The sequence below is a fragment of the Brachyhypopomus gauderio genome, chromosome 1 (assembly GCF_052324685.1).
Source record: "Brachyhypopomus gauderio isolate BG-103 chromosome 1, BGAUD_0.2, whole genome shotgun sequence".
NCBI lineage: Eukaryota > Metazoa > Chordata > Actinopteri > Gymnotiformes > Hypopomidae > Brachyhypopomus > Brachyhypopomus gauderio.
This window is the reverse complement of record NC_135211.1, coordinates 70,405-96,671: the sequence shown is the minus strand read 5'-3', so window position 1 is coordinate 96,671 and position 26,267 is coordinate 70,405. Positions and strand designations below refer to the sequence as shown.

At 41.5% G+C, this 26,267-nt stretch overlaps 22 non-coding genes across 22 annotated transcripts; 8 read left to right on the top strand and 14 right to left on the bottom strand.

Annotated features, from left to right (window-relative positions):
* Positions 1 to 1,329: 1,329 nt before the first annotated feature.
* Positions 1,330 to 1,402, bottom strand: trnak-cuu (transfer RNA lysine (anticodon CUU)). The gene has a single exon. It is a non-coding gene; the product is annotated as a tRNA-Lys (tRNA).
* Positions 1,403 to 4,109: 2,707 nt separating this feature from the next.
* trnak-cuu (transfer RNA lysine (anticodon CUU)) lies at positions 4,110 to 4,182 on the bottom strand. The gene has a single exon. It is a non-coding gene; the product is annotated as a tRNA-Lys (tRNA).
* A 1,317-nt stretch (positions 4,183 to 5,499) lies between these two features.
* Positions 5,500 to 5,572, bottom strand: trnak-cuu (transfer RNA lysine (anticodon CUU)). The gene has a single exon. It is a non-coding gene; the product is annotated as a tRNA-Lys (tRNA).
* Positions 5,573 to 6,889: 1,317 nt separating this feature from the next.
* On the bottom strand, positions 6,890 to 6,962 carry trnak-cuu (transfer RNA lysine (anticodon CUU)). The gene has a single exon. It is a non-coding gene; the product is annotated as a tRNA-Lys (tRNA).
* A 1,317-nt stretch (positions 6,963 to 8,279) lies between these two features.
* On the bottom strand, positions 8,280 to 8,352 carry trnak-cuu (transfer RNA lysine (anticodon CUU)). Its single transcript has one exon. It is a non-coding gene; the product is annotated as a tRNA-Lys (tRNA).
* Positions 8,353 to 9,669: 1,317 nt separating this feature from the next.
* On the bottom strand, positions 9,670 to 9,742 carry trnak-cuu (transfer RNA lysine (anticodon CUU)). Its single transcript has one exon. It is a non-coding gene; the product is annotated as a tRNA-Lys (tRNA).
* Positions 9,743 to 10,896: 1,154 nt separating this feature from the next.
* Positions 10,897 to 10,970, top strand: trnan-guu (transfer RNA asparagine (anticodon GUU)). Its single transcript has one exon. It is a non-coding gene; the product is annotated as a tRNA-Asn (tRNA).
* An 89-nt stretch (positions 10,971 to 11,059) lies between these two features.
* On the bottom strand, positions 11,060 to 11,132 carry trnak-cuu (transfer RNA lysine (anticodon CUU)). The gene has a single exon. It is a non-coding gene; the product is annotated as a tRNA-Lys (tRNA).
* A 1,154-nt stretch (positions 11,133 to 12,286) lies between these two features.
* On the top strand, positions 12,287 to 12,360 carry trnan-guu (transfer RNA asparagine (anticodon GUU)). The gene has a single exon. It is a non-coding gene; the product is annotated as a tRNA-Asn (tRNA).
* A 1,316-nt stretch (positions 12,361 to 13,676) lies between these two features.
* trnan-guu (transfer RNA asparagine (anticodon GUU)) lies at positions 13,677 to 13,750 on the top strand. The gene has a single exon. It is a non-coding gene; the product is annotated as a tRNA-Asn (tRNA).
* Positions 13,751 to 15,066: 1,316 nt separating this feature from the next.
* Positions 15,067 to 15,140, top strand: trnan-guu (transfer RNA asparagine (anticodon GUU)). Its single transcript has one exon. It is a non-coding gene; the product is annotated as a tRNA-Asn (tRNA).
* An 89-nt stretch (positions 15,141 to 15,229) lies between these two features.
* trnak-cuu (transfer RNA lysine (anticodon CUU)) lies at positions 15,230 to 15,302 on the bottom strand. The gene has a single exon. It is a non-coding gene; the product is annotated as a tRNA-Lys (tRNA).
* A 1,154-nt stretch (positions 15,303 to 16,456) lies between these two features.
* Positions 16,457 to 16,530, top strand: trnan-guu (transfer RNA asparagine (anticodon GUU)). The gene has a single exon. It is a non-coding gene; the product is annotated as a tRNA-Asn (tRNA).
* An 89-nt stretch (positions 16,531 to 16,619) lies between these two features.
* On the bottom strand, positions 16,620 to 16,692 carry trnak-cuu (transfer RNA lysine (anticodon CUU)). The gene has a single exon. It is a non-coding gene; the product is annotated as a tRNA-Lys (tRNA).
* Positions 16,693 to 17,846: 1,154 nt separating this feature from the next.
* trnan-guu (transfer RNA asparagine (anticodon GUU)) lies at positions 17,847 to 17,920 on the top strand. The gene has a single exon. It is a non-coding gene; the product is annotated as a tRNA-Asn (tRNA).
* Positions 17,921 to 18,009: 89 nt separating this feature from the next.
* Positions 18,010 to 18,082, bottom strand: trnak-cuu (transfer RNA lysine (anticodon CUU)). Its single transcript has one exon. It is a non-coding gene; the product is annotated as a tRNA-Lys (tRNA).
* Positions 18,083 to 19,399: 1,317 nt separating this feature from the next.
* trnak-cuu (transfer RNA lysine (anticodon CUU)) lies at positions 19,400 to 19,472 on the bottom strand. Its single transcript has one exon. It is a non-coding gene; the product is annotated as a tRNA-Lys (tRNA).
* Positions 19,473 to 20,626: 1,154 nt separating this feature from the next.
* On the top strand, positions 20,627 to 20,700 carry trnan-guu (transfer RNA asparagine (anticodon GUU)). Its single transcript has one exon. It is a non-coding gene; the product is annotated as a tRNA-Asn (tRNA).
* An 89-nt stretch (positions 20,701 to 20,789) lies between these two features.
* trnak-cuu (transfer RNA lysine (anticodon CUU)) lies at positions 20,790 to 20,862 on the bottom strand. The gene has a single exon. It is a non-coding gene; the product is annotated as a tRNA-Lys (tRNA).
* A 1,154-nt stretch (positions 20,863 to 22,016) lies between these two features.
* On the top strand, positions 22,017 to 22,090 carry trnan-guu (transfer RNA asparagine (anticodon GUU)). The gene has a single exon. It is a non-coding gene; the product is annotated as a tRNA-Asn (tRNA).
* Positions 22,091 to 22,179: 89 nt separating this feature from the next.
* trnak-cuu (transfer RNA lysine (anticodon CUU)) lies at positions 22,180 to 22,252 on the bottom strand. Its single transcript has one exon. It is a non-coding gene; the product is annotated as a tRNA-Lys (tRNA).
* A 1,317-nt stretch (positions 22,253 to 23,569) lies between these two features.
* On the bottom strand, positions 23,570 to 23,642 carry trnak-cuu (transfer RNA lysine (anticodon CUU)). The gene has a single exon. It is a non-coding gene; the product is annotated as a tRNA-Lys (tRNA).
* Positions 23,643 to 26,267: the final 2,625 nt, after the last annotated feature.

The following is a 26,267-nucleotide window of genomic DNA, read 5'->3' as shown; positions in this document are numbered from 1 at the left end:
AGCTAGCCGGGCGATTTTTGTAGGACCCCAAAGGCACTTGCTGTCGCCACATGTTGACATGTTGAGCAGGACCTGAGCTATGTTTGTGGAATTTGTGCAGAAATTAAAGACCTTCACCCTTAAACATTCACTAAACCTGGTGCATGATCTCACATCCCAGAGAATGAGAATCTGGCAAACTAACAATCGAACTGGTCAGGTAACAGCAGCATTTGAAGTGGGGTCAAAAAGGTACCATTAAAGGCACTTGACATCCCAGCTCAGTTTCGTTGCATAGCCTCTTTATAGTTGTTGAAAAAACGTTTTGTAGCGGAAGAAAACATTAATTTACTGGAAGACAATCCATTGATCACTCTTAATATCAAAGTAAAACATGTACTCTGTCCTTATAAAATTTTGAGCATGTGCATTTCACCTTGGGATTTAAAGTGTTTCCCTTTAGTCTGAGTACATCAGCTGAAGGCAGCTTAACTTCTTTTTTGGTTCTTGAAGTCTTTTTTTATTCTCATCCGAAAGGCATAGCCTATTCTGTTCCAGAAAACATTGGGGATTCCAATGTATCAATGACCTAGTTGGGAAAATAATTGCTGAACTCTGTAATGATCCTGATCTCAGCAGTACCAAGTGCCACAAAGGTCCACAAATCAGTTTACTCATGTATTTTATTGCCTATGGTTTGGTTTGTAAATGTGTGTTGGTGATATGGATGCATTCATGATAGCACATTTCCTGGACAAAATGCGTCTTGGAGCAGCTCCTGCAGTGCTTCCATCAAATCTGTTTTGAATAGGTTTTGGGTGCATTTTCATAAATAATTTCAAAAGCGTCTTATCTAAGAGGACATAACCCTGCAACTGAAGGCAAGGGAGCTACACTGTGTAAACTGGTGAAAATCATACACATTCCGATGACTGGTGGACAAAAGGATCAAAACTTTGACAGGAAAAGGGTCTACAAACTGACCTTTTGTTTGAAGACCTGGAGGTCTTGACAAGTGAGAAATTGAAGGAAGGGCGAATTTTAGACAAGCTAGCAGAAAAGTGTGAGTGACATTGATTTTGCATCCTTTATGCATTGGCTCATTTCATCAAAAGCCAGCAAACAGGAGGAATGTGCTTGTTGGGTTTTTCTTTTGAGGAAGAACTATGTAAGCACAGCAGCATCTGGTCTCTGTGGCGCAATCGGTTAGCGCGTTCGGCTGTTAACCAAAAGGATGGTGGTTCGAGCCCACCCAGGGACGATGTATGTTCCTTTCTCTTCTTTTTTAGACGTATTTTGTGCAAACAGATTAACTAAATTTCAACATTTCACTCAAACAAATCAGCCTCTCGCCCAACGTGGGGCTCGAACCCACGACCCTGAGATTAAGAGTCTCATGCTCTACCGACTGAGCTAGCCGGGCGATTTTTGTAGGACCCCAAAGGCACTTGCTGTCGCCACATGTTGACATGTTGAGCAGGACCTGAGCTATGTTTGTGGAATTTGTGCAGAAATTAAAGACCTTCACCCTTAAACATTCACTAAACCTGGTGCATGATCTCACATCCCAGAGATTGAGAATCTGGCAAACTAACAATCGAACTGGTCAGGTAACAGCAGCATTTGAAGTGGGGTCAAAAAGGTACCATTAAAGGCACTTGACATCCCAGCTCAGTTTCGTTGCATAGCCTCTTTATAGTTGTTGAAAAAACGTTTTGTAGCGGAAGAAAACATTAATTTACTGGAAGACAATCCATTGATCACTCTTAATATCAAAGTAAAACATGTACTCTGTCCTGATAAAATTTTGAGCATGTGCATTTCACCTTGGGATTTAAAGTGTTTCCCTTTAGTCTGAGTACATCAGCTGAAGGCAGCTTAACTTCTTTTTTGGTTCTTGAAGTCTTTTTTTATTCTCATCCGAAAGGCATAGCCTATTCTGTTCCAGAAAACATTGGGGATTCCAATGTATCAATGACCTAGTTGGGAAAATAATTGCTGAACTCTGTAATGATCCTGATCTCAGCAGTACCAAGTGCCACAAAGGTCCACAAATCAGTTTACTCATGTATTTTATTGCCTATGGTTTGGTTTGTAAATGTGTGTTGGTGATATGGATGCATTCATGATAGCACATTTCCTGGACAAAATGCGTCTTGGAGCAGCTCCTGCAGTGCTTCCATCAAATCTGTTTTGAATAGGTTTTGGGTGCATTTTCATAAATAATTTCAAAAGCGTCTTATCTAAGAGGACATAACCCTGCAACTGAAGGCAAGGGAGCTACACTGTGTAAACTGGTGAAAATCATACACATTCCGATGACTGGTGGACAAAAGGATCAAAACTTTGACAGGAAAAGGGTCTACAAACTGACCTTTTGTTTGAAGACCTGGAGGTCTTGACAAGTGAGAAATTGAAGGAAGGGCGAATTTTAGACAAGCTAGCAGAAAAGTGTGAGTGACATTGATGTTGCATCCTTTATGCATTGGCTCATTTCATCAAAAGCCAGCAAACAGGAGGAATGTGCTTGTTGGGTTTTTCTTTTGAGGAAGAACTATGTAAGCACAGCAGCATCTGGTCTCTGTGGCGCAATCGGTTAGCGCGTTCGGCTGTTAACCAAAAGGATGGTGGTTCGAGCCCACCCAGGGACGATGTATGTTCCTTTCTCTTCTTTTTTAGACGTATTTTGTGCAAACAGATTAACTAAATTTCAACATTTCACTCAAACAAATCAGCCTCTCGCGCAACGTGGGGCTTGAACCCACGACCCTGAGATTAAGAGTCTCATGCTCTACCGACTGAGCTAGCCGGGCGATTTTTGTAGGACCCCAAAGGCACTTGCTGTCGCCACATGTTGACATGTTGAGCAGGACCTGAGCTATGTTTGTGGAATTTGTGCAGAAATTAAAGACCTTCACCCTTAAACATTCACTAAACCTGGTGCATGATCTCACATCCCAGAGAATGAGAATCTGGCAAACTAACAATCGAACTGGTCAGGTAACAGCAGCATTTGAAGTGGGGTCAAAAAGGTACCATTAAAGGCACTTGACATCCCAGCTCAGTTTCGTTGCATAGCCTCTTTATAGTTGTTGAAAAAACGTTTTGTAGCGGAAGAAAACATTAATTTACTGGAAGACAATCCATTGATCACTCTTAATATCAAAGTAAAACATGTACTCTGTCCTGATAAAATTTTGAGCATGTGCATTTCACCTTGGGATTTAAAGTGTTTCCCTTTAGTCTGAGTACATCAGCTGAAGGCAGCTTAACTTCTTTTTTGGTTCTTGAAGTCTTTTTTTATTCTCATCCGAAAGGCATAGCCTATTCTGTTCCAGAAAACATTGGGGATTCCAATGTATCAATGACCTAGTTGGGAAAATAATTGCTGAACTCTGTAATGATCCTGATCTCAGCAGTACCAAGTGCCACAAAGGTCCACAAATCAGTTTACTCATGTATTTTATTGCCTATGGTTTGGTTTGTAAATGTGTGTTGGTGATATGGATGCATTCATGATAGCACATTTCCTGGACAAAATGCGTCTTGGAGCAGCTCCTGCAGTGCTTCCATCAAATCTGTTTTGAATAGGTTTTGGGTGCATTTTCATAAATAATTTCAAAAGCGTCTTATCTAAGAGGACATAACCCTGCAACTGAAGGCAAGGGAGCTACACTGTGTAAACTGGTGAAAATCATACACATTCCGATGACTGGTGGACAAAAGGATCAAAACTTTGACAGGAAAAGGGTCTACAAACTGACCTTTTGTTTGAAGACCTGGAGGTCTTGACAAGTGAGAAATTGAAGGAAGGGCGAATTTTAGACAAGCTAGCAGAAAAGTGTGAGTGACATTGATGTTGCATCCTTTATGCATTGGCTCATTTCATCAAAAGCCAGCAAACAGGAGGAATGTGCTTGTTGGGTTTTTCTTTTGAGGAAGAACTATGTAAGCACAGCAGCATCTGGTCTCTGTGGCGCAATCGGTTAGCGCGTTCGGCTGTTAACCAAAAGGATGGTGGTTCGAGCCCACCCAGGGACGATGTATGTTCCTTTCTCTTCTTTTTTAGACGTATTTTGTGCAAACAGATTAACTAAATTTCAACATTTCACTCAAACAAATCAGCCTCTCGCCCAACATGGGGCTCGAACCCACGACCCTGAGATTAAGAGTCTCATGCTCTACCGACTGAGCTAGCCGGGCGATTTTTGTAGGACCCCAAAGGCACTTGCTGTCGCCACATGTTGACATGTTGAGCAGGACCTGAGCTATGTTTGTGGAATTTGTGCAGAAACTAAAGACCTTCACCCTTAAACATTCACTAAACCTGGTGCATGATCTCACATCCCAGAGATTGAGAATCTGGCAAACTAACAATCGAACTGGTCAGGTAACAGCAGCATTTGAAGTGGGGTCAAAAATGTACCATTAAAGGCACTTGACATCTCAGCTCAGTTTCGTTGCATAGCCTCTTTATAGTTTTTGAAAAAACGTTTTGTAGCGGAAGAAAACATTAATTTACTGGAAGACAATCTAGTGATCGCTCTTAATATCAAAGTAAAACATGTACTCTGTCCTGATAAAATTTTGAGCATGTGCATTTCACCTTGGGATTTAAAGTGTTTCCCTTTAGTCTGAGTACATCAGCTGAAGGCAGCTTAACTTCTTTTTTGGTTCTTGAAGTCTTTTTTTATTCTCATCCGAAAGGCATAGCCTATTCTGTTCCAGAAAACATTGGGGATTCCAATGTATCAATGACCTAGTTGGGAAAATAATTGCTGAACTCTGTAATGATCCTGATCTCAGCAGTACCAAGTGCCACAAAGGTCCACAAATCAGTTTACTCATGTATTTTATTGCCTATGGTTTGGTTTGTAAATGTGTGTTGGTGATATGGATGCATTCATGATAGCACATTTCCTGGACAAAATGCGTCTTGGAGCAGCTCCTGCAGTGCTTCCATCAAATCTGTTTTGAATAGGTTTTGGGTGCATTTTCATAAATAATTTCAAAAGCGTCTTATCTAAGAGGACATAACCCTGCAACTGAAGGCAAGGGAGCTACACTGTGTAAACTGGTGAAAATCATACACATTCCGATGACTGGTGGACAAAAGGATCAAAACTTTGACAGGAAAAGGGTCTACAAACTGACCTTTTGTTTGAAGACCTGGAGGTCTTGACAAGTGAGAAATTGAAGGAAGGGCGAATTTTAGACAAGCTAGCAGAAAAGTGTGAGTGACATTGATGTTGCATCCTTTATGCATTGGCTCATTTCATCAAAAGCCAGCAAACAGGAGGAATGTGCTTGTTGGGTTTTTCTTTTGAGGAAGAACTATGTAAGCACAGCAGCATCTGGTCTCTGTGGCGCAATCGGTTAGCGCGTTCGGCTGTTAACCAAAAGGATGGTGGTTCGAGCCCACCCAGGGACGATGTATGTTCCTTTCTCTTCTTTTTTAGACGTATTTTGTGCAAACAGATTAACTAAATTTCAACATTTCACTCAAACAAATCAGCCTCTCGCCCAACGTGGGGCTCGAACCCACGACCCTGAGATTAAGAGTCTCATGCTCTACCGACTGAGCTAGCCGGGCGATTTTTGTAGGACCCCAAAGGCACTTGCTGTCGCCACATGTTGACATGTTGAGCAGGACCTGAGCTATGTTTGTGGAATTTGTGCAGAAACTAAAGACCTTCACCCTTAAACATTCACTAAACCTGGTGCATGATCTCACATCCCAGAGAATGAGAATCTGGCAAACTAACAATCGAACTGGTCAGGTAACAGCAGCATTTGAAGTGGGGTCAAAAAGGTACCATTAAAGGCACTTGACATCCCAGCTCAGTTTCGTTGCATAGCCTCTTTATAGTTGTTGAAAAAACGTTTTGTAGCGGAAGAAAACATTAATTTACTGGAAGACAATCCATTGATCACTCTTAATATCAAAGTAAAACATGTACTCTGTCCTGATAAAATTTTGAGCATGTGCATTTCACCTTGGGATTTAAAGTGTTTCCCTTTAGTCTGAGTACATCAGCTGAAGGCAGCTTAACTTCTTTTTTGGTTCTTGAAGTCTTTTTTTATTCTCATCCGAAAGGCATAGCCTATTCTGTTCCAGAAAACATTGGGGATTCCAATGTATCAATGACCTAGTTGGGAAAATAATTGCTGAACTCTGTAATGATCCTGATCTCAGCAGTACCAAGTGCCACAAAGGTCCACAAATCAGTTTACTCATGTATTTTATTGCCTATGGTTTGGTTTGTAAATGTGTGTTGGTGATATGGATGCATTCATGATAGCACATTTCCTGGACAAAATGCGTCTTGGAGCAGCTCCTGCAGTGCTTCCATCAAATCTGTTTTGAATAGGTTTTGGGTGCATTTTCATAAATAATTTCAAAAGCGTCTTATCTAAGAGGACATAACCCTGCAACTGAAGGCAAGGGAGCTACACTGTGTAAACTGGTGAAAATCATACACATTCCGATGACTGGTGGACAAAAGGATCAAAACTTTGACAGGAAAAGGGTCTACAAACTGACCTTTTGTTTGAAGACCTGGAGGTCTTGACAAGTGAGAAATTGAAGGAAGGGCGAATTTTAGACAAGCTAGCAGAAAAGTGTGAGTGACATTGATGTTGCATCCTTTATGCATTGGCTCATTTCATCAAAAGCCAGCAAACAGGAGGAATGTGCTTGTTGGGTTTTTCTTTTGAGGAAGAACTATGTAAGCACAGCAGCATCTGGTCTCTGTGGCGCAATCGGTTAGCGCGTTCGGCTGTTAACCAAAAGGATGGTGGTTCGAGCCCACCCAGGGACGATGTATGTTCCTTTCTCTTCTTTTTTAGACGTATTTTGTGCAAACAGATTAACTAAATTTCAACATTTCACTCAAACAAATCAGCCTCTCGCCCAACGTGGGGCTCGAACCCACGACCCTGAGATTAAGAGTCTCATGCTCTACCGACTGAGCTAGCCGGGCGATTTTTGTAGGACCCCAAAGGCACTTGCTGTCGCCACATGTTGACATGTTGAGCAGGACCTGAGCTATGTTTGTGGAATTTGTGCAGAAACTAAAGACCTTCACCCTTAAACATTCACTAAACCTGGTGCATGATCTCACATCCCAGAGATTGAGAATCTGGCAAACTAACAATCGAACTGGTCAGGTAACAGCAGCATTTGAAGTGGGGTCAAAAATGTACCATTAAAGGCACTTGACATCTCAGCTCAGTTTCGTTGCATAGCCTCTTTATAGTTTTTGAAAAAACGTTTTGTAGCGGAAGAAAACATTAATTTACTGGAAGACAATCTAGTGATCGCTCTTAATATCAAAGTAAAACATGTACTCTGTCCTGATAAAATTTTGAGCATGTGCATTTCACCTTGGGATTTAAAGTGTTTCCCTTTAGTCTGAGTACATCAGCTGAAGGCAGCTTAACTTCTTTTTTGGTTCTTGAAGTCTTTTTTTATTCTCATCCGAAAGGCATAGCCTATTCTGTTCCAGAAAACATTGGGGATTCCAATGTATCAATGACCTAGTTGGGAAAATAATTGCTGAACTCTGTAATGATCCTGATCTCAGCAGTACCAAGTGCCACAAAGGTCCACAAATCAGTTTACTCATGTATTTTATTGCCTATGGTTTGGTTTGTAAATGTGTGTTGGTGATATGGATGCATTCATGATAGCACATTTCCTGGACAAAATGCGTCTTGGAGCAGCTCCTGCAGTGCTTCCATCAAATCTGTTTTGAATAGGTTTTGGGTGCATTTTCATAAATAATTTCAAAAGCGTCTTATCTAAGAGGACATAACCCTGCAACTGAAGGCAAGGGAGCTACACTGTGTAAACTGGTGAAAATCATACACATTCCGATGACTGGTGGACAAAAGGATCAAAACTTTGACAGGAAAAGGGTCTACAAACTGACCTTTTGTTTGAAGACCTGGAGGTCTTGACAAGTGAGAAATTGAAGGAAGGGCGAATTTTAGACAAGCTAGCAGAAAAGTGTGAGTGACATTGATGTTGCATCCTTTATGCATTGGCTCATTTCATCAAAAGCCAGCAAACAGGAGGAATGTGCTTGTTGGGTTTTTCTTTTGAGGAAGAACTATGTAAGCACAGCAGCATCTGGTCTCTGTGGCGCAATCGGTTAGCGCGTTCGGCTGTTAACCAAAAGGATGGTGGTTCGAGCCCACCCAGGGACGATGTATGTTCCTTTCTCTTCTTTTTTAGACGTATTTTGTGCAAACAGATTAACTAAATTTCAACATTTCACTCAAACAAATCAGCCTCTCGCCCAACGTGGGGCTCGAACCCACGACCCTGAGATTAAGAGTCTCATGCTCTACCGACTGAGCTAGCCGGGCGATTTTTGTAGGACCCCAAAGGCACTTGCTGTCGCCACATGTTGACATGTTGAGCAGGACCTGAGCTATGTTTGTGGAATTTGTGCAGAAATTAAAGACCTTCACCCTTAAACATTCACTAAACCTGGTGCATGATCTCACATCCCAGAGAATGAGAATCTGGCAAACTAACAATCGAACTGGTCAGGTAACAGCAGCATTTGAAGTGGGGTCAAAAAGGTACCATTAAAGGCACTTGACATCCCAGCTCAGTTTCGTTGCATAGCCTCTTTATAGTTGTTGAAAAAATGTTTTGTAGCGGAAGAAAACATTAATTTACTGGAAGACAATCCATTGATCACTCTTAATATCAAAGTAAAACATGTACTCTGTCCTGATAAAATTTTGAGCATGTGCATTTCACCTTGGGATTTAAAGTGTTTCCCTTTAGTCTGAGTACATCAGCTGAAGGCAGCTTAACTTCTTTTTTGGTTCTTGAAGTCTTTTTTTATTCTCATCCGAAAGGCATAGCCTATTCTGTTCCAGAAAACATTGGGGATTCCAATGTATCAATGACCTAGTTGGGAAAATAATTGCTGAACTCTGTAATGATCCTGATCTCAGCAGTACCAAGTGCCACAAAGGTCCACAAATCAGTTTACTCATGTATTTTATTGCCTATGGTTTGGTTTGTAAATGTGTGTTGGTGATATGGATGCATTCATGATAGCACATTTCCTGGACAAAATGCGTCTTGGAGCAGCTCCTGCAGTGCTTCCATCAAATCTGTTTTGAATAGGTTTTGGGTGCATTTTCATAAATAATTTCAAAAGCGTCTTATCTAAGAGGACATAACCCTGCAACTGAAGGCAAGGGAGCTACACTGTGTAAACTGGTGAAAATCATACACATTCCGATGACTGGTGGACAAAAGGATCAAAACTTTGACAGGAAAAGGGTCTACAAACTGACCTTTTGTTTGAAGACCTGGAGGTCTTGACAAGTGAGAAATTGAAGGAAGGGCGAATTTTAGACAAGCTAGCAGAAAAGTGTGAGTGACATTGATGTTGCATCCTTTATGCATTGGCTCATTTCATCAAAAGCCAGCAAACAGGAGGAATGTGCTTGTTGGGTTTTTCTTTTGAGGAAGAACTATGTAAGCACAGCAGCATCTGGTCTCTGTGGCGCAATCGGTTAGCGCGTTCGGCTGTTAACCAAAAGGATGGTGGTTCGAGCCCACCCAGGGACGATGTATGTTCCTTTCTCTTCTTTTTTAGACGTATTTTGTGCAAACAGATTAACTAAATTTCAACATTTCACTCAAACAAATCAGCCTCTCGCCCAACGTGGGGCTCGAACCCACGACCCTGAGATTAAGAGTCTCATGCTCTACCGACTGAGCTAGCCGGGCGATTTTTGTAGGACCCCAAAGGCACTTGCTGTCGCCACATGTTGACATGTTGAGCAGGACCTGAGCTATGTTTGTGGAATTTGTGCAGAAACTAAAGACCTTCACCCTTAAACATTCACTAAACCTGGTGCATGATCTCACATCCCAGAGATTGAGAATCTGGCAAACTAACAATCGAACTGGTCAGGTAACAGCAGCATTTGAAGTGGGGTCAAAAATGTACCATTAAAGGCACTTGACATCTCAGCTCAGTTTCGTTGCATAGCCTCTTTATAGTTTTTGAAAAAACGTTTTGTAGCGGAAGAAAACATTAATTTACTGGAAGACAATCTAGTGATCGCTCTTAATATCAAAGTAAAACATGTACTCTGTCCTGATAAAATTTTGAGCATGTGCATTTCACCTTGGGATTTAAAGTGTTTCCCTTTAGTCTGAGTACATCAGCTGAAGGCAGCTTAACTTCTTTTTTGGTTCTTGAAGTCTTTTTTTATTCTCATCCGAAAGGCATAGCCTATTCTGTTCCAGAAAACATTGGGGATTCCAATGTATCAATGACCTAGTTGGGAAAATAATTGCTGAACTCTGTAATGATCCTGATCTCAGCAGTACCAAGTGCCACAAAGGTCCACAAATCAGTTTACTCATGTATTTTATTGCCTATGGTTTGGTTTGTAAATGTGTGTTGGTGATATGGATGCATTCATGATAGCACATTTTCTGGACAAAATGCGTCTTGGAGCAGCTCCTGCAGTGCTTCCATCAAATCTGTTTTGAATAGGTTTTGGGTGCATTTTCACAAATAATTTCAAAAGCGTCTTATCTAAGAGGACATAACCCTGCAACTGAAGGCAAGGGAGCTACACTGTGTAAACTGGTGAAAATCATACACATTCCGATGACTGGTGGACAAAAGGATCAAAACTTTGACAGGAAAAGGGTCTACAAACTGACCTTTTGTTTGAAGACCTGCAGGTCTTGACAAGTGAGAAATTGAAGGAAGGGCGAATTTTAGACAAGCTAGCAGAAAAGTGTGAGTGACATTGATGTTGCATCCTTTATGCATTGGCTCATTTCATCAAAAGCCAGCAAACAGGAGGAATGTGCTTGTTGGGTTTTTCTTTTGAGGAAGAACTATGTAAGCACAGCAGCATCTGGTCTCTGTGGCGCAATCGGTTAGCGCGTTCGGCTGTTAACCGAAAGGATGGTGGTTCGAGCCCACCCAGGGACGATGTATGTTCCTTTCTCTTCTTTTTTAGACGTATTTTGTGCAAACAGATTAACTAAATTTCAACATTTCACTCAAACAAATCAGCCTCTCGCCCAACGTGGGGCTCGAACCCACGACCCTGAGATTAAGAGTCTCATGCTCTACCGACTGAGCTAGCCGGGCGATTTTTGTAGGACCCCAAAGGCACTTGCTGTCGCCACATGTTGACATGTTGAGCAGGACCTGAGCTATGTTTGTGGAATTTGTGCAGAAATTAAAGACCTTCACCCTTAAACATTCACTAAACCTGGTGCATGATCTCACATCCCAGAGATTGAGAATCTGGCAAACTAACAATCGAACTGGTCAGGTAACAGCAGCATTTGAAGTGGGGTCAAAAAGGTACCATTAAAGGCACTTGACATCCCAGCTCAGTTTCGTTGCATAGCCTCTTTATAGTTGTTGAAAAAACGTTTTGTAGCGGAAGAAAACATTAATTTACTGGAAGACAATCCAGTGATCGCTCTTAATATCAAAATAAAACATGTACTCTGTCCTGATAAAATTTTGAGCATGTGCATTTCACCTTGGGATTTAAAGTGTTTCCCTTTAGTCTGAGTACATCAGCTGAAGGCAGCTTAACTTCTTTTTTGGTTCTTGAAGTCTTTTTTTATTCTCATCCGAAAGGCATAGCCTATTCTGTTCCAGAAAACATTGGGGATTCCAATGTATCAATGACCTAGTTGGGAAAATAATTGCTGAACTCTGTAATGATCCTGATCTCAGCAGTACCAAGTGCCACAAAGGTCCACAAATCAGTTTACTCATGTATTTTATTGCCTATGGTTTGGTTTGTAAATGTGTGTTGGTGATATGGATGCATTCATGATAGCACATTTTCTGGACAAAATGCGTCTTGGAGCAGCTCCTGCAGTGCTTCCATCAAATCTGTTTTGAATAGGTTTTGGGTGCATTTTCACAAATAATTTCAAAAGCGTCTTATCTAAGACGACATAACCCTGCAACTGAAGGCAAGGGAGCTACACTGTGTAAACTGGTGAAAATCATACACATTCCGATGACTGGTGGACAAAAGGATCAAAACTTTGACAGGAAAAGGGTCTACAAACTGACCTTTTGTTTGAAGACCTGGAGGTCTTGACAAGTGAGAAATTGAAGGAAGGGCGAATTTTAGACAAGCTAGCAGAAAAGTGTGAGTGACATTGATGTTGCATCCTTTATGCATTGGCTCATTTCATCAAAAGCCAGCAAACAGGAGGAATGTGCTTGTTGGGTTTTTCTTTTGAGGAAGAACTATGTAAGCACAGCAGCATCTGGTCTCTGTGGCGCAATCGGTTAGCGCGTTCGGCTGTTAACCGAAAGGATGGTGGTTCGAGCCCACCCAGGGACGATGTATGTTCCTTTCTCTTCTTTTTTAGACGTATTTTGTGCAAACAGATTAACTAAATTTCAACATTTCACTCAAACAAATCAGCCTCTCGCCCAACATGGGGCTCGAACTCACGACCCTGAGATTAAGAGTCTCATGCTCTACCGACTGAGCTAGCCGGGCGATTTTTGCAGGACCCCAAAGGCACTTGCTGTCGCCACATGTTGACATGTTGAGCAGGACCTGAGCTATGTTTGTGGAATTTGTGCAGAAATTAAAGACCTTCACCCTTAAACATTCACTAAACCTGGTGCATGATCTCACATCCCAGAGATTGAGAATCTGGCAAACTAACAATCGAACTGGTCAGGTAACAGCAGCATTTGAAGTGGGGTCAAAAAGGTACCATTAAAGGCACTTGACATCCCAGCTCAGTTTCGTTGCATAGCCTCTTTATAGTTGTTGAAAAAACGTTTTGTAGCGGAAGAAAACATTAATTTACTGGAAGACAATCCAGTGATCGCTCTTAATATCAAAATAAAACATGTACTCTGTCCTGATAAAATTTTGAGCATGTGCATTTCACCTTGGGATTTAAAGTGTTTCCCTTTAGTCTGAGTACATCAGCTGAAGGCAGCTTAACTTCTTTTTTGGTTCTTGAAGTCTTTTTTTATTCTCATCCGAAAGGCATAGCCTATTCTGTTCCAGAAAACATTGGGGATTCCAATGTATCAATGACCTAGTTGGGAAAATAATTGCTGAACTCTGTAATGATCCTGATCTCAGCAGTACCAAGTGCCACAAAGGTCCACAAATCAGTTTACTCATGTATTTTATTGCCTATGGTTTGGTTTGTAAATGTGTGTTGGTGATATGGATGCATTCATGATAGCACATTTTCTGGACAAAATGCGTCTTGGAGCAGCTCCTGCAGTGCTTCCATCAAATCTGTTTTGAATAGGTTTTGGGTGCATTTTCACAAATAATTTCAAAAGCGTCTTATCTAAGACGACATAACCCTGCAACTGAAGGCAAGGGAGCTACACTGTGTAAACTGGTGAAAATCATACACATTCCGATGACTGGTGGACAAAAGGATCAAAACTTTGACAGGAAAAGGGTCTACAAACTGACCTTTTGTTTGAAGACCTGGAGGTCTTGACAAGTGAGAAATTGAAGGAAGGGCGAATTTTAGACAAGCTAGCAGAAAAGTGTGAGTGACATTGATGTTGCATCCTTTATGCATTGGCTCATTTCATCAAAAGCCAGCAAACAGGAGGAATGTGCTTGTTGGGTTTTTCTTTTGAGGAAGAACTATGTAAGCACAGCAGCATCTGGTCTCTGTGGCGCAATCGGTTAGCGCGTTCGGCTGTTAACCGAAAGGATGGTGGTTCGAGCCCACCCAGGGACGATGTATGTTCCTTTCTCTTCTTTTTTAGACGTATTTTGTGCAAACAGATTAACTAAATTTCAACATTTCACTCAAACAAATCAGCCTCTCGCCCAACATGGGGCTCGAACTCACGACCCTGAGATTAAGAGTCTCATGCTCTACCGACTGAGCTAGCCGGGCGATTTTTGCAGGACCCCAAAGGCACTTGCTGTCGCCACATGTTGACATGTTGAGCAGGACCTGAGCTATGTTTGTGGAATTTGTGCAGAAATTAAAGACCTTCACCCTTAAACATTCACTAAACCTGGTGCATGATCTCACATCCCAGAGATTGAGAATCTGGCAAACTAACAATCGAACTGGTCAGGTAACAGCAGCATTTGAAGTGGGGTCAAAAAGGTACCATTAAAGGCACTTGACATCCCAGCTCAGTTTCGTTGCATAGCCTCTTTATAGTTGTTGAAAAAACGTTTTGTAGCGGAAGAAAACATTAATTTACTGGAAGACAATCCATTGATCACTCTTAATATCAAAGTAAAACATGTACTCTGTCCTGATAAAATTTTGAGCATGTGCATTTCACCTTGGGATTTAAAGTGTTTCCCTTTAGTCTGAGTACATCAGCTGAAGGCAGCTTAACTTCTTTTTTGGTTCTTGAAGTCTTTTTTTATTCTCATCCGAAAGGCATAGCCTATTCTGTTCCAGAAAACATTGGGGATTCCAATGTATCAATGACCTAGTTGGGAAAATAATTGCTGAACTCTGTAATGATCCTGATCTCAGCAGTACCAAGTGCCACAAAGGTCCACAAATCAGTTTACTCATGTATTTTATTGCCTATGGTTTGGTTTGTAAATGTGTGTTGGTGATATGGATGCATTCATGATAGCACATTTCCTGGACAAAATGCGTCTTGGAGCAGCTCCTGCAGTGCTTCCATCAAATCTGTTTTGAATAGGTTTTGGGTGCATTTTCATAAATAATTTCAAAAGCGTCTTATCTAAGAGGACATAACCCTGCAACTGAAGGCAAGGGAGCTACACTGTGTAAACTGGTGAAAATCATACACATTCCGATGACTGGTGGACAAAAGGATCAAAACTTTGACAGGAAAAGGGTCTACAAACTGACCTTTTGTTTGAAGACCTGGAGGTCTTGACAAGTGAGAAATTGAAGGAAGGGCGAATTTTAGACAAGCTAGCAGAAAAGTGTGAGTGACATTGATGTTGCATCCTTTATGCATTGGCTCATTTCATCAAAAGCCAGCAAACAGGAGGAATGTGCTTGTTGGGTTTTTCTTTTGAGGAAGAACTATGTAAGCACAGCAGCATCTGGTCTCTGTGGCGCAATCGGTTAGCGCGTTCGGCTGTTAACCGAAAGGATGGTGGTTCGAGCCCACCCAGGGACGATGTATGTTCCTTTCTCTTCTTTTTTAGACGTATTTTGTGCAAACAGATTAACTAAATTTCAACATTTCACTCAAACAAACCAGCCTCTCGCCCAACGTGGGGCTCGAACCCACGACCCTGAGATTAAGAGTCTCATGCTCTACCGACTGAGCTAGCCGGGCGATTTTTGTAGGACCCCAAAGGCACTTGCTGTCGCCACATGTTGACATGTTGAGCAGGACCTGAGCTATGTTTGTGGAATTTGTGCAGAAATTAAAGACCTTCACCCTTAAACATTCACTAAACCTGGTGCATGATCTCACATCCCAGAGATTGAGAATCTGGCAAACTAACAATCGAACTGGTCAGGTAACAGCAGCATTTGAAGTGGGGTCAAAAAGGTACCATTAAAGGCACTTGACATCCCAGCTCAGTTTCGTTGCATAGCCTCTTTATAGTTGTTGAAAAAACGTTTTGTAGCGGAAGAAAACATTAATTTACTGGAAGACAATCCAGTGATCGCTCTTAATATCAAAGTAAAACATGTACTCTGTCCTGATAAAATTTTGAGCATGTGCATTTCACCTTGGGATTTAAAGTGTTTCCCTTTAGTCTGAGTACATCAGCTGAAGGCAGCTTAACTTCTTTTTTGGTTCTTGAAGTCTTTTTTTATTCTCATCCGAAAGGCATAGCCTATTCTGTTCCAGAAAACATTGGGGATTCCAATGTATCAATGACCTAGTTGGGAAAATAATTGCTGAACTCTGTTATGATCCTGATCTCAGCAGTACCAAGTGCCACAAAGGTCCACAAATCAGTTTACTCATGTATTTTATTGCCTATGGTTTGGTTTGTAAATGTGTGTTGGTGATATGGATGCATTCATGATAGCACATTTTCTGGACAAAATGCGTCTTGGAGCAGCTCCTGCAGTGCTTCCATCAAATCTGTTTTGAATAGGTTTTGGGTGCATTTTCACAAATAATTTCAAAAGCGTCTTATCTAAGACGACATAACCCTGCAACTGAAGGCAAGGGAGCTACACTGTGTAAACTGGTGAAAATCATACACATTCCGATGACTGGTGGACAAAAGGATCAAAACTTTGACAGGAAAAGGGTCTACAAACTGACCTTTTGTTTGAAGACCTGGAGGTCTTGACAAGTGAGAAATTGAAGGAAGGGCGAATTTTAGACAAGCTAGCAGAAAAGTGTGAGTGACATTGATGTTGCATCCTTTATGCATTGGCTCATTTCATCAAAAGCCAGCAAACAGGAGGAATGTGCTTGTTGGGTTTTTCTTTTGAGGAAGAACTATGTAAGCACAGCAGCATCTGGTCTCTGTGGCGCAATCGGTTAGCGCGTTCGGCTGTTAACCGAAAGGATGGTGGTTCGAGCCCACCCAGGGACGATGTATGTTCCTTTCTCTTCTTTTTTAGACGTATTTTGTGCAAACAGATTAACTAAATTTCAACATTTCACTCAAACAAATCAGCCTCTCGCCCAACGTGGGGCTCAAACCCACGACCCTGAGATTAAGAGTCTCATGCTCTACCGACTGAGCTAGCCGGGCGATTTTTGTAGGACCCCAAAGGCACTTGCTGTCGCCACATGTTGACATGTTGAGCAGGACCTGAGCTATGTTTGTGGAATTTGTGCAGAAATTAAAGACCTTCACCCTTAAACATTCACTAAACCTGGTGCATGATCTCACATCCCAGAGATTGAGAATCTGGCAAACTAACAATCGAACTGGTCAGGTAACAGCAGCATTTGAAGTGGGGTCAAAAAGGTACCATTAAAGGCACTTGACATCCCAGCTCAGTTTCGTTGCATAGCCTCTTTATAGTTGTTGAAAAAACGTTTTGTAGCGGAAGAAAACATTAATTTACTGGAAGACAATCCATTGATCACTCTTAATATCAAAGTAAAACATGTACTCTGTCCTGATAAAATTTTGAGCATGTGCATTTCACCTTGGGATTTAAAGTGTTTCCCTTTAGTCTGAGTACATCAGCTGAAGGCAGCTTAACTTCTTTTTTGGTTCTTGAAGTCTTTTTTTATTCTCATCCGAAAGGCATAGCCTATTCTGTTCCAGAAAACATTGGGGATTCCAATGTATCAATGACCTAGTTGGGAAAATAATTGCTGAACTCTGTAATGATCCTGATCTCAGCAGTACCAAGTGCCACAAAGGTCCACAAATCAGTTTACTCATGTATTTTATTGCCTATGGTTTGGTTTGTAAATGTGTGTTGGTGATATGGATGCATTCATGATAGCACATTTCCTGGACAAAATGCGTCTTGGAGCAGCTCCTGCAGTGCTTCCATCAAATCTGTTTTGAATAGGTTTTGGGTGCATTTTCATAAATAATTTCAAAAGCGTCTTATCTAAGAGGACATAACCCTGCAACTGAAGGCAAGGGAGCTACACTGTGTAAACTGGTGAAAATCATACACATTCCGATGACTGGTGGACAAAAGGATCAAAACTTTGACAGGAAAAGGGTCTACAAACTGACCTTTTGTTTGAAGACCTGGAGGTCTTGACAAGTGAGAAATTGAAGGAAGGGCGAATTTTAGACAAGCTAGCAGAAAAGTGTGAGTGACATTGATGTTGCATCCTTTATGCATTGGCTCATTTCATCAAAAGCCAGCAAACAGGAGGAATGTGCTTGTTGGGTTTTTCTTTTGAGGAAGAACTATGTAAGCACAGCAGCATCTGGTCTCTGTGGCGCAATCGGTTAGCGCGTTCGGCTGTTAACCGAAAGGATGGTGGTTCGAGCCCACCCAGGGACGATGTATGTTCCTTTCTCTTCTTTTTTAGACGTATTTTGTGCAAACAGATTAACTAAATTTCAACATTTCACTCAAACAAATCAGCCTCTCGCCCAACGTGGGGCTCGAACCCACGACCCTGAGATTAAGAGTCTCATGCTCTACCGACTGAGCTAGCCGGGCGATTTTTGTAGGACCCCAAAGGCACTTGCTGTCGCCACATGTTGACATGTTGAGCAGGACCTGAGCTATGTTTGTGGAATTTGTGCAGAAATTAAAGACCTTCACCCTTAAACATTCACTAAACCTGGTGCATGATCTCACATCCCAGAGATTGAGAATCTGGCAAACTAACAATCGAACTGGTCAGGTAACAGCAGCATTTGAAGTGGGGTCAAAAAGGTACCATTAAAGGCACTTGACATCCCAGCTCAGTTTCGTTGCATAGCCTCTTTATAGTTGTTGAAAAAACGTTTTGTAGCGGAAGAAAACATTAATTTACTGGAAGACAATCCAGTGATCGCTCTTAATATCAAAGTAAAACATGTACTCTGTCCTGATAAAATTTTGAGCATGTGCATTTCACCTTGGGATTTAAAGTGTTTCCCTTTAGTCTGAGTACATCAGCTGAAGGCAGCTTAACTTCTTTTTTGGTTCTTGAAGTCTTTTTTTATTCTCATCCGAAAGGCATAGCCTATTCTGTTCCAGAAAACATTGGGGATTCCAATGTATCAATGACCTAGTTGGGAAAATAATTGCTGAACTCTGTTATGATCCTGATCTCAGCAGTACCAAGTGCCACAAAGGTCCACAAATCAGTTTACTCATGTATTTTATTGCCTATGGTTTGGTTTGTAAATGTGTGTTGGTGATATGGATGCATTCATGATAGCACATTTTCTGGACAAAATGCGTCTTGGAGCAGCTCCTGCAGTGCTTCCATCAAATCTGTTTTGAATAGGTTTTGGGTGCATTTTCACAAATAATTTCAAAAGCGTCTTATCTAAGACGACATAACCCTGCAACTGAAGGCAAGGGAGCTACACTGTGTAAACTGGTGAAAATCATACACATTCCGATGACTGGTGGACAAAAGGATCAAAACTTTGACAGGAAAAGGGTCTACAAACTGACCTTTTGTTTGAAGACCTGGAGGTCTTGACAAGTGAGAAATTGAAGGAAGGGCGAATTTTAGACAAGCTAGCAGAAAAGTGTGAGTGACATTGATGTTGCATCCTTTATGCATTGGCTCATTTCATCAAAAGCCAGCAAACAGGAGGAATGTGCTTGTTGGGTTTTTCTTTTGAGGAAGAACTATGTAAGCACAGCAGCATCTGGTCTCTGTGGCGCAATCGGTTAGCGCGTTCGGCTGTTAACCAAAAGGATGGTGGTTCGAGCCCACCCAGGGACGATGTATGTTCCTTTCTCTTCTTTTTTAGACGTATTTTGTGCAAACAGATTAACTAAATTTCAACATTTCACTCAAACAAATCAGCCTCTCGCCCAACGTGGGGCTCGAACCCACGACCCTGAGATTAAGAGTCTCATGCTCTACCGACTGAGCTAGCCGGGCGATTTTTGTAGGACCCCAAAGGCACTTGCTGTCGCCACATGTTGACATGTTGAGCAGGACCTGAGCTATGTTTGTGGAATTTGTGCAGAAACTAAAGACCTTCACCCTTAAACATTCACTAAACCTGGTGCATGATCTCACATCCCAGAGATTGAGAATCTGGCAAACTAACAATGGAACTGGTCAGGTAACAGCAGCATTTGAAGTGGGGTCAAAAATGTACCATTAAAGGCACTTGACATCTCAGCTCAGTTTCGTTGCATAGCCTCTTTATAGTTGTTGAAAAAACGTTTTGTAGCGGAAGAAAACATTAATTTACTGGAAGACAATCTAGTGATCGCTCTTAATATCAAAGTAAAACATGTACTCTGTCCTGATAAAATTTTGAGCATGTGCATTTCACCTTGGGATTTAAAGTGTTTCCCTTTAGTCTGAGTACATCAGCTGAAGGCAGCTTAACTTCTTTTTTGGTTCTTGAAGTCTTTTTTTATTCTCATCCGAAAGGCATAGCCTATTCTGTTCCAGAAAACATTGGGGATTCCAATGTATCAATGACCTAGTTGGGAAAATAATTGCTGAACTCTGTTATGATCCTGATCTCAGCAGTACCAAGTGCCACAAAGGTCCACAAATCAGTTTACTCATGTATTTTATTGCCTATGGTTTGGTTTGTAAATGTGTGTTGGTGATATGGATGCATTCATGATAGCACATTTTCTGGACAAAATGCGTCTTGGAGCAGCTCCTGCAGTGCTTCCATCAAATCTGTTTTGAATAGGTTTTGGGTGCATTTTCACAAATAATTTCAAAAGCGTCTTATCTAAGACGACATAACCCTGCAACTGAAGGCAAGGGAGCTACACTGTGTAAACTGGTGAAAATCATACACATTCCGATGACTGGTGGACAAAAGGATCAAAACTTTGACAGGAAAAGGGTCTACAAACTGACCTTTTGTTTGAAGACCTGGAGGTCTTGACAAGTGAGAAATTGAAGGAAGGGCGAATTTTAGACAAGCTAGCAGAAAAGTGTGAGTGACATTGATGTTGCATCCTTTATGCATTGGCTCATTTCATCAAAAGCCAGCAAACAGGAGGAATGTGCTTGTTGGGTTTTTCTTTTGAGGAAGAACTATGTAAGCACAGCAGCATCTGGTCTCTGTGGCGCAATCGGTTAGCGCGTTCGGCTGTTAACCGAAAGGATGGTGGTTCGAGCCCACCCAGGGACGATGTATGTTCCTTTCTCTTCTTTTTTAGACGTATTTTGTGCAAACAGATTAACTAAATTTCAACATTTCACTCAAACAAATCAGCCTCTCGCCCAACGTGGGGCTCGAACCCACGACCCTGAGATTAAGAGTCTCATGCTCTACCGACTGAGCTAGCCGGGCGATTTTTGTAGGACCCCAAAGGCACTTGCTGTCGCCACATGTTGACATGTTGAGCAGGACCTGAGCTATGTTTGTGGAATTTGTGCAGAAATTAAAGACCTTCACCCTTAAACATTCACTAAACCTGGTGCATGATCTCACATCCCAGAGATTGAGAATCTGGCAAACTAACAATCGAACTGGTCAGGTAACAGCAGCATTTGAAGTGGGGTCAAAAAGGTACCATTAAAGGCACTTGACATCCCAGCTCAGTTTCGTTGCATAGCCTCTTTATAGTTGTTGAAAAAACGTTTTGTAGCGGAAGAAAACATTAATTTACTGGAAGACAATCCATTGATCACTCTTAATATCAAAGTAAAACATGTACTCTGTCCTGATAAAATTTTGAGCATGTGCATTTCACCTTGGGATTTAAAGTGTTTCCCTTTAGTCTGAGTACATCAGCTGAAGGCAGCTTAACTTCTTTTTTGGTTCTTGAAGTCTTTTTTTATTCTCATCCGAAAGGCATAGCCTATTCTGTTCCAGAAAACATTGGGGATTCCAATGTATCAATGACCTAGTTGGGAAAATAATTGCTGAACTCTGTAATGATCCTGATCTCAGCAGTACCAAGTGCCACAAAGGTCCACAAATCAGTTTACTCATGTATTTTATTGCCTATGGTTTGGTTTGTAAATGTGTGTTGGTGATATGGATGCATTCATGATAGCACATTTCCTGGACAAAATGCGTCTTGGAGCAGCTCCTGCAGTGCTTCCATCAAATCTGTTTTGAATAGGTTTTGGGTGCATTTTCATAAATAATTTCAAAAGCGTCTTATCTAAGAGGACATAACCCTGCAACTGAAGGCAAGGGAGCTACACTGTGTAAACTGGTGAAAATCATACACATTCCGATGACTGGTGGACAAAAGGATCAAAACTTTGACAGGAAAAGGGTCTACAAACTGACCTTTTGTTTGAAGACCTGGAGGTCTTGACAAGTGAGAAATTGAAGGAAGGGCGAATTTTAGACAAGCTAGCAGAAAAGTGTGAGTGACATTGATGTTGCATCCTTTATGCATTGGCTCATTTCATCAAAAGCCAGCAAACAGGAGGAATGTGCTTGTTGGGTTTTTCTTTTGAGGAAGAACTATGTAAGCACAGCAGCATCTGGTCTCTGTGGCGCAATCGGTTAGCGCGTTCGGCTGTTAACCGAAAGGATGGTGGTTCGAGCCCACCCAGGGACGATGTATGTTCCTTTCTCTTCTTTTTTAGACGTATTTTGTGCAAACAGATTAACTAAATTTCAACATTTCACTCAAACAAATCAGCCTCTCGCCCAACATGGGGCTCGAACCCACGACCCTGAGATTAAGAGTCTCATGCTCTACCGACTGAGCTAGCCGGGCGCTTTTTGTAGGACCCCAAAGGCACTTGCTGTCGCCACATGTTGACATGTTGAGCAGGACCTGAGCTATGTTTGTGGAATTTGTGCAGAAACTAAAGACCTTCACCCTTAAACATTCACTAAACCTGGTGCATGATCTCACATCCCAGAGATTGAGAATCTGGCAAACTAACAATGGAACTGGTCAGGTAACAGCAGCATTTGAAGTGGGGTCAAAAATGTACCATTAAAGGCACTTGACATCTCAGCTCAGTTTCGTTGCATAGCCTCTTTATAGTTGTTGAAAAAACGTTTTGTAGCGGAAGAAAACATTAATTTACTGGAAGACAATCTAGTGATCGCTCTTAATATCAAAGTAAAACATGTACTCTGTCCTGATAAAATTTTGAGCATGTGCATTTCACCTTGGGATTTAAAGTGTTTCCCTTTAGTCTGAGTACATCAGCTGAAGGCAGCTTAACTTCTTTTTTGGTTCTTGAAGTCTTTTTTTATTCTCATCCGAAAGGCATAGCCTATTCTGTTCCAGAAAACATTGGGGATTCCAATGTATCAATGACCTAGTTGGGAAAATAATTGCTGAACTCTGTTATGATCCTGATCTCAGCAGTACCAAGTGCCACAAAGGTCCACAAATCAGTTTACTCATGTATTTTATTGCCTATGGTTTGGTTTGTAAATGTGTGTTGGTGATATGGATGCATTCATGATAGCACATTTTCTGGACAAAATGCGTCTTGGAGCAGCTCCTGCAGTGCTTCCATCAAATCTGTTTTGAATAGGTTTTGGGTGCATTTTCACAAATAATTTCAAAAGCGTCTTATCTAAGAGGACATAACCCTGCAACTGAAAGCAAGGGAGCTACACTGTGTAAACTGGTGAAAATCATACACATTCCGATGACTGGTGGACAAAAGGATCAAAACTTTGACAGGAAAAGGGTCTACAAACTGACCTTTTGTTTGAAGACCTGCAGGTCTTGACAAGTGAGAAATTGAAGGAAGGGCGAATTTTAGACAAGCTAGCAGAAAATTGTGAGTGACATTGATGTTGCATCCTTTATGCATTGGCTCATTTCATCAAAAGCCAGCAAACAGGAGGAATGTGCTTGTTGGGTTTTTCTTTTGAGGAAGAACTATGTAAGCACAGCAGCATCTGGTCTCTGTGGCGCAATCGGTTAGCGCGTTCGGCTGTTAACCGAAAGGATGGTGGTTCGAGCCCACTCAGGGACGATGTATGTTCCTTTCTCTTCTTTTTTAGACGTATTTTGTGCAAACAGATTAACTAAATTTCAACATTTCACTCAAACAAATCAGCCTCTCGCCCAACGTGGGGCTCGAACCCACGACCCTGAGATTAAGAGTCTCATGCTCTACCGACTGAGCTAGCCGGGCGATTTTTGTAGGACCCCAAAGGCACTTGCTGTCGCCACATGTTGACATGTTGAGCAGGACCTGAGCTATGTTTGTGGAATTTGTGCAGAAACTAAAGACCTTCACCCTTAAACATTCACTAAACCTGGTGCATGATCTCACATCCCAGAGATTGAGAATCTGGCAAACTAACAATCGAACTGGTCAGGTAACAGCAGCATTTGAAGTGGGGTCAAAAATGTACCATTAAAGGCACTTGACATCTCAGCTCAGTTTCGTTGCATAGCCTCTTTATAGTTGTTGAAAAAACGTTTTGTAGCGGAAGAAAACATTAATTTACTGGAAGACAATCTAGTGATCGCTCTTAATATCAAAGTAAAACATGTACTCTGTCCTGATAAAATTTTGAGCATGTGCATTTCACCTTGGGATTTAAAGTGTTTCCCTTTAGTCTGAGTACATCAGCTGAAGGCAGCTTAACTTCTTTTTTGGTTCTTGAAGTCTTTTTTTATTCTCATCCGAAAGGCATAGCCTATTCTGTTCCAGAAAACATTGGGGATTCCAATGTATCAATGACCTAGTTGGGAAAATAATTGCTGAACTCTGTAATGATCCTGATCTCAGCAGTACCAAGTGCCACAAAGGTCCACAAATCAGTTTACTCATGTATTTTATTGCCTATGGTTTGGTTTGTAAATGTGTGTTGGTGATATGGATGCATTCATGATAGCACATTTTCTGGACAAAATGCGTCTTGGAGCAGCTCCTGCAGTGCTTCCATCAAATCTGTTTTGAATAGGTTTTGGGTGCATTTTCACAAATAATTTCAAAAGCGTCTTATCTAAGAGGACATAACCCTGCAACTGAAGGCAAGGGAGCTACACTGTGTAAACTGGTGAAAATCATACACATTCCGATGACTGGTGGACAAAAGGATCAAAACTTTGACAGGAAAAGGGTCTACAAACTGACCTTTTGTTTGAAGACCTGCAGGTCTTGACAAGTGAGAAACTGAAGGAAGGGCGAATTTTAGACAAGCTAGCAGAAAAGTGTGAGTGACATTGATGTTGCATCCTTTATGCATTGGCTCATTTCATCAAAAGCCAGCAAACAGGAGGAATGTGCTTGTTGGGTTTTTCTTTATAGGAAGAACTATGTAAGCACAGCAGCATCTGGTCTCTGTGGCGCAATCGGTTTGCGCGTTCGGCTGTTAACCGAAAGGATGGTGGTTCGAGCCCACCCAGGGATGATGTATGTTCCTTTCTCTTCTTTTTTAGACGTATTTTGTGCAAACAGATTAACTAAATTTCAACATTTCACTCAAACAAATCAGCCTCTCGCCCAACATGGGGCTCGAACTCACGACCCTGAGATTAAGAGTCTCATGCTCTACCGACTGAGCTAGCCGGGCGATTTTTGTAGGACCCCAAAGGCACTTGCTGTCGCCACATGTTGACATGTTGAGCAGGACCTGAGCTATGTTTGTGGAATTTGTGCAGAAATTAAAGACCTTCACCCTTAAACATTCACTAAACCTGGTGCATGATCTCACATCCCAGAGATTGAGAATCTGGCAAACTAACAATCGAACTGGTCAGGTAACAGCAGCATTTGAAGTGGGGTCAAAAAGGTACCATTAAAGGCACTTGACATCCCAGCTCAGTTTCGTTGCATAGCCTCTTTATAGTTGTTGAAAAAACGTTTTGTAGCGGAAGAAAACATTAATTTACTGGAAGACAATCCATTGATCACTCTTAATATCAAAGTAAAACATGTACTCTGTCCTGATAAAATTTTGAGCATGTGCATTTCACCTTGGGATTTAAAGTGTTTCCCTTTAGTCTGAGTACATCAGCTGAAGGCAGCTTAACTTCTTTTTTGGTTCTTGAAGTCTTTTTTTATTCTCATCCGAAAGGCATAGCCTATTCTGTTCCAGAAAACATTGGGGATTCCAATGTATCAATGACCTAGTTGGGAAAATAATTGCTGAACTCTGTAATGATCCTGATCTCAGCAGTACCAAGTGCCACAAAGGTCCACAAATCAGTTTACTCATGTATTTTATTGCCTATGGTTTGGTTTGTAAATGTGTGTTGGTGATATGGATGCATTCATGATAGCACATTTCCTGGACAAAATGCGTCTTGGAGCAGCTCCTGCAGTGCTTCCATCAAATCTGTTTTGAATAGGTTTTTTTGTGCATTTTCATAAATAATTTCAAAAGCGTCTTATCTAAGAGGACATAACCCTGCAACTGAAGGCAAGGGAGCTACACTGTGTAAACTGGTGAAAATCATACACATTCCGATGACTGGTGGACAAAAGGATCAAAACTTTGACAGGAAAAGGGTCTACAAACTGACCTTTTGTTTGAAGACCTGGAGGTCTTGACAAGTGAGAAATTGAAGGAAGGGCGAATTTTAGACAAGCTAGCAGAAAAGTGTGAGTGACATTGATGTTGCATCCTTTATGCATTGGCTCATTTCATCAAAAGCCAGCAAACAGGAGGAATGTGCTTGTTGGGTTTTTCTTTTGAGGAAGAACTATGTAAGCACAGCAGCATCTGGTCTCTGTGGCGCAATCGGTTAGCGCGTTCGGCTGTTAACCGAAAGGATGGTGGTTCGAGCCCACCCAGGGATGATGTAT